General features: G+C 51.8%; 1 long non-coding RNA gene across 4 annotated transcripts; it reads left to right on the forward strand.

The window, feature by feature from the left end:
• Window positions 1–1,461: 1,461 nt before the first annotated feature.
• On the forward strand, window positions 1,462–14,070 carry LOC148109748 (uncharacterized). Of its 4 annotated transcripts, none has more exons than XR_015724684.1 (5): window positions 1,462–1,763; window positions 4,916–5,547; window positions 5,776–6,007; window positions 7,995–10,069; window positions 10,582–10,635. It is a non-coding gene; the product is annotated as an uncharacterized LOC148109748 (long non-coding RNA). The 4 variants fall into 4 exon arrangements; XR_015724685.1 differs by having other exon boundaries at window positions 4,916–5,097; window positions 5,387–5,547; window positions 5,776–10,069; XR_015724683.1 differs by lacking the exon at window positions 10,582–10,635 and adding an exon at window positions 12,578–14,070 and having other exon boundaries at window positions 5,776–10,069.
• Window positions 14,071–17,055: the final 2,985 nt, after the last annotated feature.

The raw sequence follows: 17,055 nt of genomic DNA on the forward strand, positions 1-17,055 counted from the left end.
GGTTACCTCCAGAGCCAGCAGGTGAGCAGGAGAGAAGGACCCCAGGTGGCTAATCCCAGGCTGGCATGTGGCCCGGGGGTGTCCAGGGTGATGCGAGAGCCCGAGGGCTGGCTCGGGAGTGAGTTCTGCGGTTGTCCAAGCCCAGCGCTCACCCTCAGCTGGGAGTGACACCACCCTCAGTGCTCCTGGGTGGGTGGCCCTCGGCTCCCGTGGGCATGCACAGTCTTTCTGGCCAGCTCCACCCACCCCAGTCCTGGGAAAGCGTCGGCCAAGGAAACAAGCCACTGGTGGCTGGTTTTATCCTCCTAAGGGACCGCGCTGGCTTTGAGCTCAAGAGCGCGGCCCTGGTGGGAATCCTGGGCCCTGCCGGTGTGCCACCCAGCTCCACTCTGGGCACTCGGGCTCCTGACCTCCCACCCTTCCCCGCCCTGTTCCCAGTCCACACACTGCTGCCCCTCATGCTCCCTCTGGTCACTCCCTGGCCCCCAGTCCTGGAGGAGCCTGCTGTGGTTCCCAGACTGTGTCCGCTGCACCTGGGGTCATTCCACAGCAACGTCCAGCTCCCGGAGCGCCAGCGAAGCCTCCTCCCCTCCCCCTGCCGCGGCTCAGCGAGCTCCTTTTCTGCCTCCCACACTTGGTGTGACCACCTCTTCTCTAGCCACCTGAGCCAGCCCGTCCCTGCAACTTTGGTGGGTCCCTCTTCTTCTGTCGGGCATGTCATGGCCTTCCCTGCAGAGTCCGACCCTGGCCCCTCCAGACGATGCCAGAAAGAGCCCCACTGATCTGCACATAGGACAGAGCCAGACTAAGCAGGGCCGAAGTGCTGGGGGTCAGAACTCCACCACGCTGGCTGTGGTCAGGGGGCTTCCACGAAGCCCCCTTAGTGCACCACTGCCCCCAGCCCCCCAGGCTCATCACTGACCCTGTCTTGGGGATCCAACATTCGCTGAGAACCAGCTCATCACTGCACCTGTCTGTGTCCTCCTTGCAAAACGGGGAGCCTGTACCTCCCACCGCTGCCTGGGGGCACGACTACCTTCAGCCCTGCCGCTTCCGGTCAGGACGACGCATGGCCTCCGCGTGCCGGCCTGACCCTGGGGGTGCTGGTCACAGCAGGCTGCGGAGCTCAGCCAAGGGCGGCCCGGGTTCCTGAGCACGTTCAGGTCATTCAGGAGCCGGCTCCGTCCCCTCCAGGACACACCAGCCCCTTAGCCTCTTTCCCCGGGGCCCCTGCGGCGGGCACGGCGGCCGCGCGCCGGGAGCTGGAGCCACAGTCTGAGCCTCTGGGTGTGGCTGCGGGCCACATCTGTGCTTCTCTGGTCTCCCTCCGCGGCCGCCACCTGCCGGGGCCACAGGGCAGTGTTTGCTCCGCCTGCGGGCCGCGCCACCTTGTTTGTTATCACACAGCCTCTTCTCGGAGGAGCAGCTGAGCTGTTGCTTCACGCGGCCAGAGGTGAGTCAACAGCAGCCTCCGGCCCCTGGGACTGCTGTCTAGCCCTTGGCAGGAACGGGCCTCTGCTCTAGGGACTCCTTCCTGTTTTGAACATTTCCAGGCGAGGGCCGGCCAGGCTCCCGTCACCTGACGCCCTTCCTTTGGAAAGACCGGCTCCTTACGCACCAGGGACACGGAGTGACAGCTGGTTGTTTAGAGTTCTGATGGTTTCGTCACGCCGACTCCCAAAAATAGCCCGGCACAGTACAGACATCCCTGGGAACTCGTGGAAAAGCTTGTGCTCTCCTGGAAGAGAAAGGGAAACAGAACGGTCAGCGCGGCGGCTCGTTCCCCAGGACGGCGTTTTCTCGAGGGTCTAGAAAGGCAGCGGATCAGCCCTCCTCTGGGGCCGGACGTTCTGTCCTCAGGGTCAGCGGCAGGCAGAGCGGGGAGGGCTGCCCCAGGTCTCTAGGGAAACAAAGGGCTTGTATCCCCACCCCACCACCCCCAGAGACCGTGGCCAAGGCTTTCCTAGTCACTTCCAGAGCTTGCAAAACACCCCCGGGGCCTTCAGAATATTGTGCCCAGTGTAGCCCTGAGGACCCCGACCAGGCCCCCAGGAAAGCCGCGTGTGGGCAGGAGAGGGGCTGCAGCCCTTCCCCTGCACGGCCAGGGGCGGGGCAGGGCAGGGAGGGGAGGGGGGACAGATCGACTGTCCTCAGGATGGTCCTTCTGGATCTTTGGAGGCTCCAGGAATGCTGAGCCCCTGTCCCTTGAGGTCCCCTTTGGGGCACTGCCCATCCAGAGGCTTTGCCTCCATCCCCCGCCTGCCTTCCTGGGTCACCCTGCTAGGCCACGCCCCCCAGAGCTCCAGGGACCTGGCGACAGGGTGCGTGTCCCTCTCCAGCACAGCGCCTTCACGCGGGGCAAGGCCAGCGCCATGTCCAGCTCCGGGTGCTGTGACCGTGGCAGAGGCTCTGGGCGTGGGGGCCAGGTGGAAACCGTGCTCCCACCGGCCTCAGTGAGTGTGCAGGAGCTGAAAATGGAACCAGTCACCGTGGTGTCTCCTCGGGCGCACTCCCGGCCTCGTGGAAGGTGCCCCGTGGGTGGTCAGTGGGGAGCCTGCAGGGAGAGGGGGCGAGGGTGCTGAGGGCTCACGCAGGGAGTGACCAAGCACATGAGGGGCTGTGGGGGGCAGTGGGGGAGCCGTGAGGGGCTGCTGGACCCGGGGGCGGGCCAGGGAGGGGCGATCGTCACGCTGACTGGATTCCCTGGCTCCTCTTCCTATGTTTGGGGTTCCCGGTGAGGCGCCTGGTTTTCCTGGGACCAGTTAGGTGTTCCCAGTGCTGGTCCTTCCTCCGCCTCCCCCGCGGAACCCACATGTCCTCCTCCCGTCTGAGTCACTTCATGTGACAAATCTGCTCTATTTCGGTAAAATGTACACTTGTAAAAAAAAATTAAAAACAAAAAAAAAAAACAACCACTGAAAAGGAGCAGTAATGCCGTCTGCGTGCGCAAGGCACCAGGAGGCTCAGGCAGGGTCACGGATCTCTCTGGACCCACGGTGAGGCCTCAGGCTCTCAGCAAGCCCGGAGCTCCTGTCCGTCTTTGCTGTCACGAATGACGTCTCGCACACGTCCCTGCGACATTCAGACGTGTCTCGATGTCTTGAACAAGTCGTATTGTAGTTATCCTTAGGTATTTTGTTCTTGTGCTCTCATGGGTGAGAAGTTTTCCACTTTCAAACCTGTTACTGCTAGTACTTGAGAAAGACCTGATTTTTATAGGCTTCCCTAGCAGCACACATTTTATTGAATTCTTATTTGTTCAGACTTTCTCCATTTATTGTCTTCAATTTTATTATTCTTGGTTAATCCATTGATTTCATTGGCAAATATGAGCTGAACACTTACCAAGTGTCAGGCCCGGTTCAACCCACATCGCGAGCAGGAGGACGAAACTCCTTCCCTCGGGCGGGCGCCTGGGAGCCTCAGTCGGTGGGGCGGTGGGGCGTGTTGGCCCCTGGATTTCAGCTCAGGTCATGACCTCGGGGTCCTAGGGTCAAGCAGGCTTTGTGTTGGGCTCCACGCTCAGTAGGGAGTCGGCTGAGATTCTCCTCTGCCCCTCCCCCTGCTCTCGCCCTCTCTCAAATAAATAAACAAATCTTTAAGAAAAGCAAAGGAGGACGCTGCCCTCCTGGAACCTTGGGGGCCAGTGCGCTGGGTCAGCACTCACAGTTCCACCTCTTCCTTTCCGGCATTTAAAAAATGTCACTGGTCGTGGCGACTGGGTGGCTGAGTCAGTTAAGTGTCTGCCTTGGGCTCAGGTCATGATCCCAGGGTCCTGGGCTCCCTGCTCTGCAGGGAGTCTGCTTCTCCCTCTCCCTCTGTCTCAGATAAATAAATAAATCTTTAAAAAAACAAAACAAACAAAAAAAACAAATGTCATTCGTCCTTCCCGTCTGATTGCATTGCCCCCACTCTCGGGGGTGGCGCTGGTGGCGGGCTTGTCAGTGACAGAAGGGAACCTGCTCGTATGTCACAGTTACCCGCGATGTTGACTGCGGATTTCTGACAAACACCCTTCACGAGGAAGGAGCCGAAACCAGCCCTGGCTGATGCAGCGGAAAAGGAAAGTGTGGAAGGAAAATCGGAGAGCGTGCAGAATTGCTGGAAAGGCCCGCGTCCCAGCCTTCAAAACAGGCGGGAGCTGAGAGCAGCGACAGGCGGGACGGCACACGTGGTTCAGAGGGGAAGCCTGGCCTGAAGCCCGGCACCACACGGAAACCCCCGTGTCCCCGCCCGGCCTGGCGGCAGGCTGGGACCCTGCATTTCTGTAGATGAAGGACTAGGAATTCGGGCTCTGAGGGGGCTCCCCGTGTAGGGCAGCCAACAATAGTTAATAAAGGTCTTGGACCCACCGGCTCCCCCTCCCATGGTCCGAAGCTTGTTTTGGGGAGCGTGTGCGTTTTTTGTCATGTACGCTTTACGGAATTATTCTTGCTTCTAAAATGATGATTATTCTTGCTCTTTGATCTGTCAGGTATTCCTGAAGATGATCAAATGTTTTTCTTCTTTAGCTTTTAGTAAGTATGTCATTAGACCGTCCTTGCATTCCCAGGAGAGACCCTACTTGGTTGTGAGGCGGTAATCTCTAGAATTTAATTTGCTATCATTCGATTCAGGTTTTTTGCACGTGCGTTCCTCAGGGAAAATGGTCCAGTGTTTTTTCTTACTGTGGTATCACGATCCGAACTTAGTTTCAGGCTCCCACCAATGTCATAGGATGAACTGGTGACGTGCTTCCGTGTGACCCCAGCCTCGGAGCACAGGGACCACCCAGACTTCGAAGGTTCCCCAGAACTCTCCTGGACACCGTCTGCGTCGGACGCCTCTGGGGGCAGTGGTCACCTGGAGCTGTCCACCTCGGATGTCTCTGGAGCAGGAGGCTTTGTACTACCTTCCTGTTTTTCTGCCTCTCCAGAGTTTCTACTGTAGGGCCCCAGGCGGGCGGCCCCAGCCACTTGGGCAGGAAGACGATCCAGCAGCCGCAGGACCAGCTCTTTTCCTCCCCCTCAACCAGCCGCCTAAGAAGAATTCCGATAGAGGACCTGCTCCGGGAGGAGTGTGGCCGGCGTGGGTGACCCGCACTGTGACGGGAACCAGGTCGGGGGGACAGGGGGGACCGGGCAGGGTCTGTCGGATCCCAGTCCTCGGGGTCCCACGGTGTCCCGGCGGCCGCAGATGTTTGTGACCCCAACACTGACTTTCTCACCCTCCTGGGCATTGCGTTCCTTCCCTCTGACGTCCCAGACCCGCAGCCCCTTCTCCTGAGCTCACGATGACACAGGGACCTCCTCGTGCCCGCGTGTCTCTGGAATTTTCACGTGTGTGTGGGTTCCCCACACTCATGCCATTACATTTGATTTCCTCCCGTGAATCTGTCTCATGTCAGTGTGATTCTAGTCTGGCCAGAAGGACCTAGAAGGGGACGGGGAGTCTTGCTCTCCGGCAGATGGGGTAGCCAGCAAGATACTTGAACTCATGAGACTGCGCTCGCCCTGGACGTGACAGCAGCTGAGAGATGCTGGACACGTGGACAGCGGCTGGCAGAAGGTAAGATTTCTCTCCATGTGAGCCTCCTGGAATCTCTATCTGCGGAGTCGGAGGGAGAGAGTGGTGATAGTCCCCGTCCTCTCTTCCTAAATTCGGTTCTTAGGAGGAGACACTTGTGAGGCTAGCTCCTTGGGCCTAGCGACTCTGGTTAGATCTGGCCGATACTCTGGTTTCTGATCCACTTCCTCCCAGAGCTGGTCTTTGTTTTCCTTTGTGTCCTTGATGCAGTTTGTCCTGAAAAGGGATTCCCATAGGGCGGAAGGCAGGCGCAGGCCCTAGCTGCCGCTGCTGACCCAGCCCCACCGACGGGGAGTTCACGGCTCCCGCCAGCCCGCTGGCAGTGGGGACAGACTGCTGTGGGTTCCAGGCTGTTGCTAAGGGACATCGTGGAAGCCAAAGCCACAGAGGTGGTGGCCCAGCTGTTAGAGGGCTCGCCCCCTGCAGAAGACTCCTGTGTTGGGTACGTTGGTCACGGAATGGGTTAGGTTGACAGGTGACCTGCCAACCTCAAGAAACCGTCCATGCAGTGAGGTACGTGGTAAAACAGCACACGGTCCCCAACCCCCAGGCATGTCCTCGGTCTCAGTGTGGCCCCGAAGACCCAAGGCCTGAGTGGGAACACGGTGTGCGGTCTCCCCCTTCTGGAGGGTGCGCGTACCTGGTGCACCTACGTGGCCCATCGAGTAGGCTGGGGACCGCAGCCGCCTGCCCTGGCCAGCTCTCGGCTGTTTGTCGTGGGCGGTTCCCGCCCCCAGGAACGTGTCTCCACCTCCGCTGTTGGTTGGTGCTGCAGAGCCCTGTTCCAGGAGCGCCTGCCCGGCCTCCCAGACGTGGCTCTGTGGCTGCAGGTCTCCCAGTTTCGCGGGAGACCAGAGACGCCGCTTTCACCACAGGACCCTTACCACCCGGGGTTGAAGCCTTTGCTTTCTTAGATGAATTTTGGGAGTAAACTCTGGATCATGGGGGCTGCGCCATCCCTGCCCCGTCTGGACACGTCTTGGTCTTCGGTTAAGCTGTTAAAAGGCTTTTGGTTTGAGTCCCTGTGAATAGACCCTACTTGTCAATGGCCAGACAACGGATCCTTCAAACTGGCTACATTTAAAAGCAAAACTTCCTTTCTAGAGAGCTCTCGACGTGTGAGGATTGTATCATGCAGAAGTATGTCAGATCTTGGCCACTCATACAACCCTATAGCTAATAAAAATATAATGAAATATTTTTTAAAAAATAAATAAATCACATCCAGTGTAAACTCCTCTTCTTAAAACTCGGCCTCTGGGGCGCCTGGGTGGCACAGCGGTTAAGCGTCTGCCTTTGGCTCAGGGTGTGATCCCGGCGTTCTGGGATCGAGCCCCACATCAGGCTCCTCCGCTATGAGCCTGCTTCTTCCTCTCCCACTCCCCCTGCCTGTGTTCCCTCTCTCGCTGGCTGTCTCTATCTCTGTCGAATAACTAAAATCTTAAAAAAAAACAAAAAACTCGGCCTCATCTGCTGTTTCGACTTCCCTTTCCCTACAAGACTCACAGAGAGCACTCGGGCCTACACTCCAGGTTCAGCTCATGCGGGCGGCTCGAGCAAATGCTGGAAGCTGAGCTAATCAAACACAGGCAGGGGGACTGGTGGGGGCCCTGCCATCCGGGCTGTGTGGCTCCACCAGCCGCTGCGTCCCAGACCCCCCACCGCCAGACAGTCCCTGTCCCCCGACAGCAACCCAGCTTGGAAATTATAAATCCCCTTTACCTCTGCTTTGAAAATACTCTACCAGCCTTAGAGAGAAGTCACTCACGCCCTTCACAGACAAAACAGGAGCACGACTTCCCCGGGCCCTCCGACCACGGATCTTCCAAAGGCCAGTTACTCAGGAGCTAACAAAAGCCAGGGATCAGTTCCGTAGCCAGAAAGAAGGCTTCTGTGAAAATGCTTCATACACACTTTACAAAGTTAGAATGTGGGGCACCTGGCTGCCTCAGTCGGTAAAGCCTGGGACTCTTGAGGTCAGGGTCCTTGGTTCAAGCCCCACATTGGGTGTAGAGATGACTTAAATAAAAGCTTAAAAAGCACACACATATAAAGATATATGTCTTTTGATTCTCATTTTAGCTAAAAATCCACCTGATAGAAAACAAACATTAGTTAAAGATGGTCCAATCTCTTGATATTCAGGCTGTAATCCAGTTCTTTGGGAATTAGAGACAACTGCCATTGTCTTCCAAATCTCTACGAAGCCAGGAATGCAGCCCTGAAATCAAGTCCAAGCCCACAGGCCTTTCCCGTCCCCACACCTCACCTGCTCCTCTCAGAACACTTGCGGGTTTTATAAAAGACCAGGGTATGGGAACAAAATGGTCCTGTACTTAAGAAAAAGGATACATTTTAAATAGCAATTACTCTGAAACTTCTAGAGAAAAAAACTCTTTACATCCTTTCTCTGTCCCTTAAAATTATAGATGTTTAAAACGTAAACACAGCTCGGAATCACCTGAGACTGAAGGAAAAGAAGGAGGAAGAGGTCTTTTTAAACAGCAATCAGCTAAAAGGGCCCAGACTTTGGCGCCTCTCGACCCTGCAGAGGAGCCCCGCCTCCACCGAGGAACGTGAGCTGCTCCCCCTGCGTCTGTAGGATGTAGATTCTCTACGTCCTGCCCCTCCCGCTCCTCCAGGACCCCGAGAGCCTTTCTTTGAAATGCGAACTTCCAGGAAACATGTTCCTCCATGTTCCAAGGAAAATAGAGGAGGTATTGAAAATTGGGCCCACGCCGTCCTGTGCACGAGCACGAGCGGGCTTCGCTATCTCGTCTAGGGGTGTCCGTGCACGTCGTAAATGTGAGGTGCTCTCGGCCACCAGCGGGGACTGCAGGAGAGCGCCCCGAGAGCTCTAGTTAGGGGTCTGATGGCAGGTGCAGGTGAAGAGGGGACACTTCAAAACGCAGACGAAAACTAAGGGGGGGGTGTCAAGTTCACATGATCTGGGAACTAGTCGCTCCTAAAGCAAATTTAGGGATGTTGGTTCAATTAAAACAGACGTGTCGGGGCGCCTGGGTGGCTCAGGGGGTTAAGGGTCTGCCTTCGGCTCAGGTCATGATCTCAGGGTCCTGGGATCGAGCCCCACATCGGGCTCCCTGCTCAGGGGGGAGTCTGCTTCTCCTTCTCCCTCTGCCGCTCCCCCCACTAGTGCCCTGTCTCTCTCTCTCAAATAAACAAATGAAATCTTTAAAAAAACCCCAAACTTCTCAATAGTAAAGGAGCTAAGTTTTGCTAACAACTATATAACCCCGCGTACTTGTCTTTGGAATCTCTTATCGTCACCTTGGTTAAATCAGTTTTGAGTTTTGTAATGATCCGCAATCCAATTTAGACTCGTGCTATAGATTCCTGAGTTGTTGCTGTTTTTAACAAGCTTCTCAAGATTTAAATTGTAAATGAAGTCTCTTTGACCCATTGGGCCTTTTTATTTGGTGTGTTCAGTTTCTCCGGAAGCCTGTGCTGCGGGGTCATGATGTAACTCTTGTAGAGGTGAACACAGTTCCTGAAGTTTTATATGTTCTACTCCAAGGTCACCACTGGGTATTTTGTGTATTAAAGGTCGTGTGTCCCAGAGATAACGTGATTTCCTCGCCAGCCACACTGCCACCGCTCCTCAAGTCTCTAACCGTGTCCCTCCTGAGTTTTTGTCGTTTATAATTGTTCTTAGTCCCTGGCAAAATGAGTTTCATCTTCAAGGTCAGTCATATAAAGGACTTAGGACAAATACAAGTATTTGATAGCTTTAAAATCTTAAAACTGGAATGGGTAAGAATTTCCAGAACTAACTAACAGCTGCATTCAAACTGAACAAGAATTAGTAACCGGGGACTAAATGAACTAAAACGATGATTATAGTTTTGTGACTCTTGTTTGAAACATTGCTGCTTCTCTAATGTGTACTCTCCCAGATTAAGGAAACTGCTCTTAAGATATCCATGACTTACAAAAACATGATTAAGTATTCATTTGTGAACAAATGGAAGCCTTTAACTTTTCTCTCTACCTGAACCCTCAGAAATTCAAAAGGTCTCCGCAAGTATTCTTTCTTCCAGGCAATCCTAGTCATTTGCAGAAACTCTGTAAGAATCTGTTCTCCTTGGGACACCTGGATGGCTCAGTCGGTGAAGCGTCTGCCTTCAGCTCTGGTCATGATCGCAGGGTCCTGGGATCGAGTCCAGCATCCGGCTCCCTGCTTCTCCCTCTGCCTGCGGCTCCCCCTGCTTGTGCTCTCTCTCTCTCTGACAAATAAATAAATAAAATCTTTAAAAAGAGAGAGAGAGAACCTGTTCTCCTTGTAACAGGACACCATTGGAAACAGTGGTCATTTTATCAAGGCTTTGACTGGAATGTCACATTTGAGAGACAGACTTGCATAGACTCAGATATGACCAAACAGCTTTCAGGAACTAAGGCTGACTGTATGAAACCTGGAGCCATAAAGCCCCTTGGAAATGTTGGCCGGATTCCTTGCTTACAGAGTTCCCAGCAGCCTCACCAGGTGAGTAAAGAATGTCACTTCCTGGCAGGTGCAGGAACCTCAGGCTACTTTGGGGACCTCGTGGAGAGGAATCCGCCCACATCTACAGGAATCGCAGGCATGTCTGATGGCAAGTGCTTGGCTTGGCTTCTGGCCTGGACAGGCTCCTAAAAGTTCACCCTAGAGATTCCTTATAAAAGTTCCAGCAAAACAGATTCTGAAAGAGCTGTATGATCTGTCACTATCCTTGCTTATAAATTATTAAGCCAAGTTTGTTAAAATTGGACTTGTTTTACAATGAATTAGTCCTGATTTGGCTATCTCCAATTAAAAATGAGGGATAGTATAGAGAGAAAATGTTTCAATAACTTATCTTTGTAAAGATTAAATTTCAATACTATTATAAACCAGGCTGGATCTCTTCTGGCTTCCTCAAATGTCTGGCTATGGCTCTCCAGCTGAGGTTTCCAATCTTCTTCCATTCTCTTGACTTAAAGTCATTTAAAAACTAAAACTGGCTTTTTCCCCTAAAGCCCTAAAAACTGAGCCCGGCCAACCTGAGGTAAACTTCAGAGAAACAGCTTTCCTATTTCTCCACAACAGCTCATGTACAGATGATCCTTGTGCTTTTTATTCTGTGGGGATAATAACAGGACCCCGTGGGCATATGATTATTCAGGATTAATTCCCGAAAGATCATATAACCCTAAGTAGCACCTTGACCAGTTCTGTGTGGCTGAGATGATTAAGTTTTTCCTTAAAAGCCAGAGTGTACTCCACTCCGTGGGGTTAACTGTGGGCTTGTGGAGGTAACGGATGACCCCACTTTCTGTATGATTCAATTAGAGGATGCACTTGGGGATTCCCTTATCTCTTGAGGCAAGTCCTCTCCCACTTGCCAGTGATTCCTTGTAATCAAGATATTGCTAAGGCTGGACCTCAAACAAAAAGGGCTTCTTGATGGTTTCATCCCTCATAGTCATATTTATCCTAGAAGCCACCTCTATTGATATATAATTGCAAGTAAAGCATTTAGCCAAGCATACAACAGTCCTCCTGGTAAAAGGAGCCTCAAAGCTCACTGCGGGACAGTCCCTGAGTGTAATGACTTCATATCAGGCCCAGTGTCTTAGAGACCAGAGGCCACCAATGGATGATGGGAGGCTGACTTATTAAATACCAGGCTGTGCTTATAGATGTGCCTGAAATAATACATAAAACCTGTCAAACTTAAAACCCAGCCACCCTTATGCCTGGACCCGACCATCATACTTCCACAGAGCATTACTGTTCAGAGGTTATTGATCTTGTTTATTCTAGTCGACCGGATTTAAAAGACGCCCCTATCAAAAAGGCAGATGACATTTGGTTTACCAATGGCAGTAGTTTCATAGAAAAGGGGGTAAGAAAAGCGGGGTATGTTATAGTCAGTCTAACTCTGACTGTTGAGGCCAAAGCCCTGTCAGCAAACACGTCTGCCCCCAAAAGCAGGGTTAATAGTGCCCACCTATGCTTTACAATTGGCGAAAGTCTTAAAAATGAATTTTTATACTGACTCCAAATACGCCTCCCAAGTCCTATGTGCCCATGGAGCAATTTGAAGACAAGGGGATTATTATCAAGCCATAACTCCCCAATCAAATATGCGCCTGAAATTATACAAATTCAAAGGATAGCCCTCCAAAACTGAATAGTCCTTGACAATCCTGACTGCACTTCAGAAAAGCCCAGTATTATACGACTGGCTCCTGGCTGGGACCCAACGGCTCTACGGCTATAAGTCATGTCCATGGCTTCCCCTGGGCTGGAGAGCCCGCTGTACTCTGGGTTTTGCCTCGATGCACAGACGCATTATTTTTTAATTTTTTTAAAGATTTTATTTATTTATTTGACAGAGATAGAGACAGCCAGCGAGAGAGGGAACACTAGCGGAGGAGCCTGATGTGGGGCTCGATCCCACAACGCCAGGATCACACCCTGAGCCGAAGGCAGACACTTAACTGCTGTGCCACCCAGGCGCCCCGCACAGACGCATTATTAACACTGTTGCCAACCCAGCCAACCTTCCAAATTTAAAACAATGGTGGACCCGTTCTGTGTCTTATTGGTATGACCACCTAGCACCCGTCTTTGTTCCCTCTTTGGGACGGGAGGGTGTTGTTTGACACATGGAAGGTCTTAATAAGCACATAGTCAGAGCCATTTCTCTGCTAAATACCGAAGTAACACAAATGCCTGAAGCCACTCTACAAAACAGGACGGCGTTAGATGCTGTAACTGCCGCACAAGGTAGAATGTAGGCTGGCATGAGCACACAGCGCCGTGTGTACGTTCCCGACTTCCACAAAAGTACCTCTGGGTTTCTAACGGACGCGAATACTCAAAGTGGCGCTTTAAACATCCCCTCTCGTTCCTTTAATGATTGGTTAAAACTCTTGGACTGGAGGAAAATTACGGTCAACTATCAATGGGCGTTTTTATCAGGCTTCTTTTCTTCTCATTTTTAACTCTATTTTGTTGTCTTTCCAGTGCCTGCCTGCCGAGCGCCAAGACTCCTTCCCCTCTGTAACGTCAGCCAACAGACGAGCCTTTCTACTCAAGGAGGCCCATCCACGTTGTCCGCGTTGGATTCGCCTGCCTCCCCCTTTCGTAACTCCCCTATGTGCTCCCCAACTGGGGACCCGCAGGTAGGGACACCTCTACGCTCCTGTTCAGCAGGAGGATGTTATGGAAGAAGAGACGGTCCACCTTCACTGACAAGTCCTTGGGGCAGACGGAGTAGAATATTCCTCCTGAAACTCCCAACTGCCTTAATGTTAATGCCTCGCTGGAGGGGAAAACAACCTTAACTTGACAGTGGCAAGGTCTCCAGTATTTTGTCGGTCCTCCTTAGCATACGTAAGTTCTTTTGAAAACCTCCTTTTTTCCTTACCCCAACTGCCAAGTATATAATCAGTCACCCCTCACGACCCGGGGCAGCAGCTCTTTCTGACGGGGTCTTGTCCCTGTGCTTTAATAAAATCACCATTTGGCACCAAAGATGGTGCAAGAATTCTTTCTGGGCTGTCGGCTCCGGACCTCACCCTACCAAACCTCGCCTACCTTCCAAAACCACATCATTAGGGCAATATCTAGATGTAAACAGGGAAGTTCGAAAGGCTTTTAGAAACGAAATCTTGGAAGGGAGGGCCTGCGTGGTCGGTTCCAGGGCAAAGGAAGGTCAATGCAAGTAAATCGAGGAGTCACGGCGCAGTGTTTTCTCTGTTAAAAGAACCAAGTTTTCCTCAACTATTGATCGACCGTTAATGAAAAATTATCGATGAAAGTTTTTCTTTTCCTTGAAAGTTATCCCCCCTTCCCTCATACAAAGGATTCTATGTTTTGGCAACATATTTTCCTCTGTTTACCACGGCTTTGACAACTTAAGGAAACTGAGTCTCAGCATTTCAAGAGCTACACTGTGCTCCCACTACGGAAGGGTCTTGCGTTTCTCTTTATCTTTATTGTCACTGTGGTGAAACGAACACCTGCTACGGTTCATAACGACTTGTAATCCTATTTAATCAAATGTTCAAACCTTTCAATGTTTTGTTTGGAAATACTTCCTAAAATCAAGTTCTAAAATAAAGTCTTGGGTGGGGGGGCACTTGGCTGGCTCAGTTGGAAGAGCATGTGACGCTTGATCTCAGGGTTGTGAGTTCGAGCCCTGCATGGGGTAGGGAGCTTACTTAAAATAAATAAATAAATAGGGTGCCTGGGTGGCTCAGTCGGTAAAGAGATGAAGCACCTGCCTTCGGCTCAGGTCGTGATCTTGGGGTCCTGGGATCGAGTCCCACAGCAGGCTCCCTGCTCAGAGGCGAACCTACTTCTTTCTTTCTCTCTCTCTCTCTCTCTCTCTCTAATACATAAAATCTTTAAAAATGTAAATCAATAAATAAAGTTACAACCCAATATAGTTCTTTAAAAAAATGAAATAAAGTATTTTTTTAAAGATTTTATTTATTTGACAGAGAGAGAGGCAGTGAGAGAGGGAACACAAGCAGGGGGAATGGGAGAGGGAGAAGCAGGCTCCCCGCTGAGCAGGGAGCCCGATGCGGGGCTCAATCCCAGCACCCTGGGATCATGGCCCAAGCCTAAAGCAGACGCTTAATGACTGAGCCACGCAGGCACCCCTGAAATACAGCATTTTGACCACAATCTTGCTGAAATCTTCCAGAGAGCTCCTGGAACATCTTAAAGATTTTTTTGAGAAAGTAAACTAATGAGGCGTATTTGGTGTGTTACATGGAAGCCTTGTTGAGCAGGCGATACTAGACCCTCGGAGAATGGATTTATGTGGATATGTTGTTAAAACAAGTGTTTTAAAAATCGTATGAAACTCCCAGAAGTCAGATATCCTGGGATGTTATCATCTTGAAGTGTTGTGTGTCACAGAAATAACCAAATTCCTTCATTGCGTTGTCCTGAGTTCCCATCAGACCTGTAAGCGAGGGCACGGTACACCTTCCACCGTTCGCGGACCATCCTGCTTTTTACTCACGTGCTTTCCTGAGAGCCTCCTGCAACCGCGTTTCATGCTCGGCGAGTACAGGTTTCTAGTAACGTGAAGATCATAAACTGAGCTGGGTCAAAATCTTCACAACTAGTGAAAAAATGATATCCGAGAAGAACAAGAATCAATTCCCCAGGACTGAATGAGCTAAGGAGAACTATTCTAATTTTATGAATTTCTGCTGACGTTTAAAAAGTGTTTGTCTTGGGGGCGCCTGGGTGGCACAGCGGTTAAGCGTCTGCCTTCGGCTCAGGGCGTGATCCCTGCGTTATGGGATCGAGCCCCACATCAGGCTCCTCCGCTATGAGCCTGCTTCTTCCTCTCCCGCTACCCCTGCTGTGCTCCCTCTCTCGCTGGCTGTCTCTATCTCTGTCGAATAAATAAATAAAATCTTAAAAAAAAAAAGTGTTTGTCTTTCCAGATTTTAGACAACTTTTTATCTTCAGCCGATTTACAGACAATTGATAACATATTCCTTTGCGAACAAACGAAACATTCACCCTGTCTCTGCACCTGCGCCCCGCAGAGTTCAGGAACTCAGCGAGCATGTTTGTGTCCTGTTCGGTGTGTAAAAGGACACAGGTGGGAGGCTGGCTTGTGGACGGGGATTCTTGCCGTACTTACGTCAATAATCAGGTCAGGTTTCCTCAAAACTAGACTTGTTTTGTCAACAAATCAATGTTAATGGGAAAATCTCTAGTAAAAATGAGGGTGATTATAGATTGTAGAAATTTGCTTCTAATACTGTTCACTGTGAACCGGACTGGACGGATGTCCTCAGGCAGCCTCCGCCGCCGCCCGGCTACAATTCTGAGGCTGAACGTTGTTTTCTCACCTTTCTGACTTAGAATCACTGCAGAATAAAAGCTGCCCTTCTCCCGGAAGCCCTGCAGACTGAACGCGAGCAACCTCGATTAAAACAGTAATAATGATGGTAGGCCAGCGGTAATATCCTTTGCAACCGCTTACATTTACGACGTAGAGTAGAAGTTAAATGTCTACTTTAAGAGTGGAAGGCGAATTTTTCACAGTTCTTTCAGGGGGTGCAGGAGCAGAAAAGTTTGATGACAACTGCCTTAAAAACAGCCCTGTCTCTGGGGCAGGAAAGGTGAGAGCAGGGGTCAGGTGCGCCGATCTTCACATCACTGAGTCCCTTCCCCATTTCCCACTGTGCTTTCCTTGGACCTTGACTCCACTTTGGGGCTCCTCAGGCTTCCCCGGGGCAGCCGACCCCAGCTCTGCTGTGAGCTGCACTGGGCTGGTTTACAGGTAGGCTCCGGCCACTCTCATGTGGGGGTCCTCTAAGCGATGGCAGTTGCTACAAGGTCCCACGTGGAGAGGCAAAACCAGGTGGCAGGAAGGAACATGTTTGCTTAAACATTTCCCGGTAATTGCCTATGGAGAGGTCAGAAGGCTTATTAAAAAAATGTGTAACTTTTGGTGAGATTGCAGGATGTGCCAATAGACAAAAATTGTCATATTTCTATACTAGCAATAAGCAATCAAATGAAATGTAATAGCAATTACAATACCATCACATGACTATTTAGGGATATATCAGACAAAAGATGGGCAAGCCTTGCATGCTGAAAACTACGACACTTGGCCAAGAGAAAACCACACCTAAATCAGGGTGCAGGACGCTGTATTTGTGGGTCAGAAGACAGGACTGGCGGCTAGCTCTGGGGTTTCCCAGGAAGGGGGCCTGAGGAGCTGAGGGACATAGTGGGAGGACAGGTGTGGGCTGGGGACATGGCCTGAGGGGCTTTGCAATCTGTGTCTCTGTGGGGAAGCTGTTTTCTGTGTGTTCCCTTGCCCTCCTCATCCACCGCACTGCTGTGACAGGGACCGGTGTGATTAAGAACTTGTTGAATAAAGGAGAAGAGTCAAACTGAAGGAAAGGCCAGCTCCTCTGCAGCTGGAAGGAAAGCTGGAAAAACGAATGCCTCTCTCAAGAGCAGACAGAGCAGCAGCCGCAGCAGGGGCCCCACGGCACTTGTGTGTGGCAGAGACCCAGAGGCAGAGTGAGAGATGTCCTAGTGGGAAGGGGACTCAGGTAGATCCTGATGGAGGCCGGGATGGGGAACTAGAGCAGCGGTCCTCAGGACCCGCTAAGGAGCATTTTAGCTTTCTCTGGTTGGTCCTGAGTTGGAGGAAGGGACCGGAAGTGGGGAAGCCCTCGGTGACTGAGCCGGTGCTGGCCCTTCGGGGCTCATTGTTACAGGGCTTGCCTTGTGGCTTCCTGCACCAGTTGCTACAGATGCTGGGCTGACTTCCTGGGGGTCTGACTTGTAGCAGGCTGGCTTTCTGACTGGACACTCAGGTGAGGGTCTAGATTGGTGGGTGGTCTCTGCAGGTGAGGGGCTGGATTGGGGGCTGGTCTCTGCAGGTGAGGGTCTGTACTGGTGGGTGGTCTGCGCAGGTGAGGGTCTGGATTGGTGAGTGGTCTCTGCAG

This window comes from Ursus americanus, chromosome 6 (assembly GCF_024610735.1).
Source record: "Ursus americanus isolate L20-20 chromosome 6, mUrsAme1.1.p, whole genome shotgun sequence".
In the NCBI taxonomy this organism is placed as follows: domain Eukaryota; kingdom Metazoa; phylum Chordata; class Mammalia; order Carnivora; family Ursidae; genus Ursus; species Ursus americanus.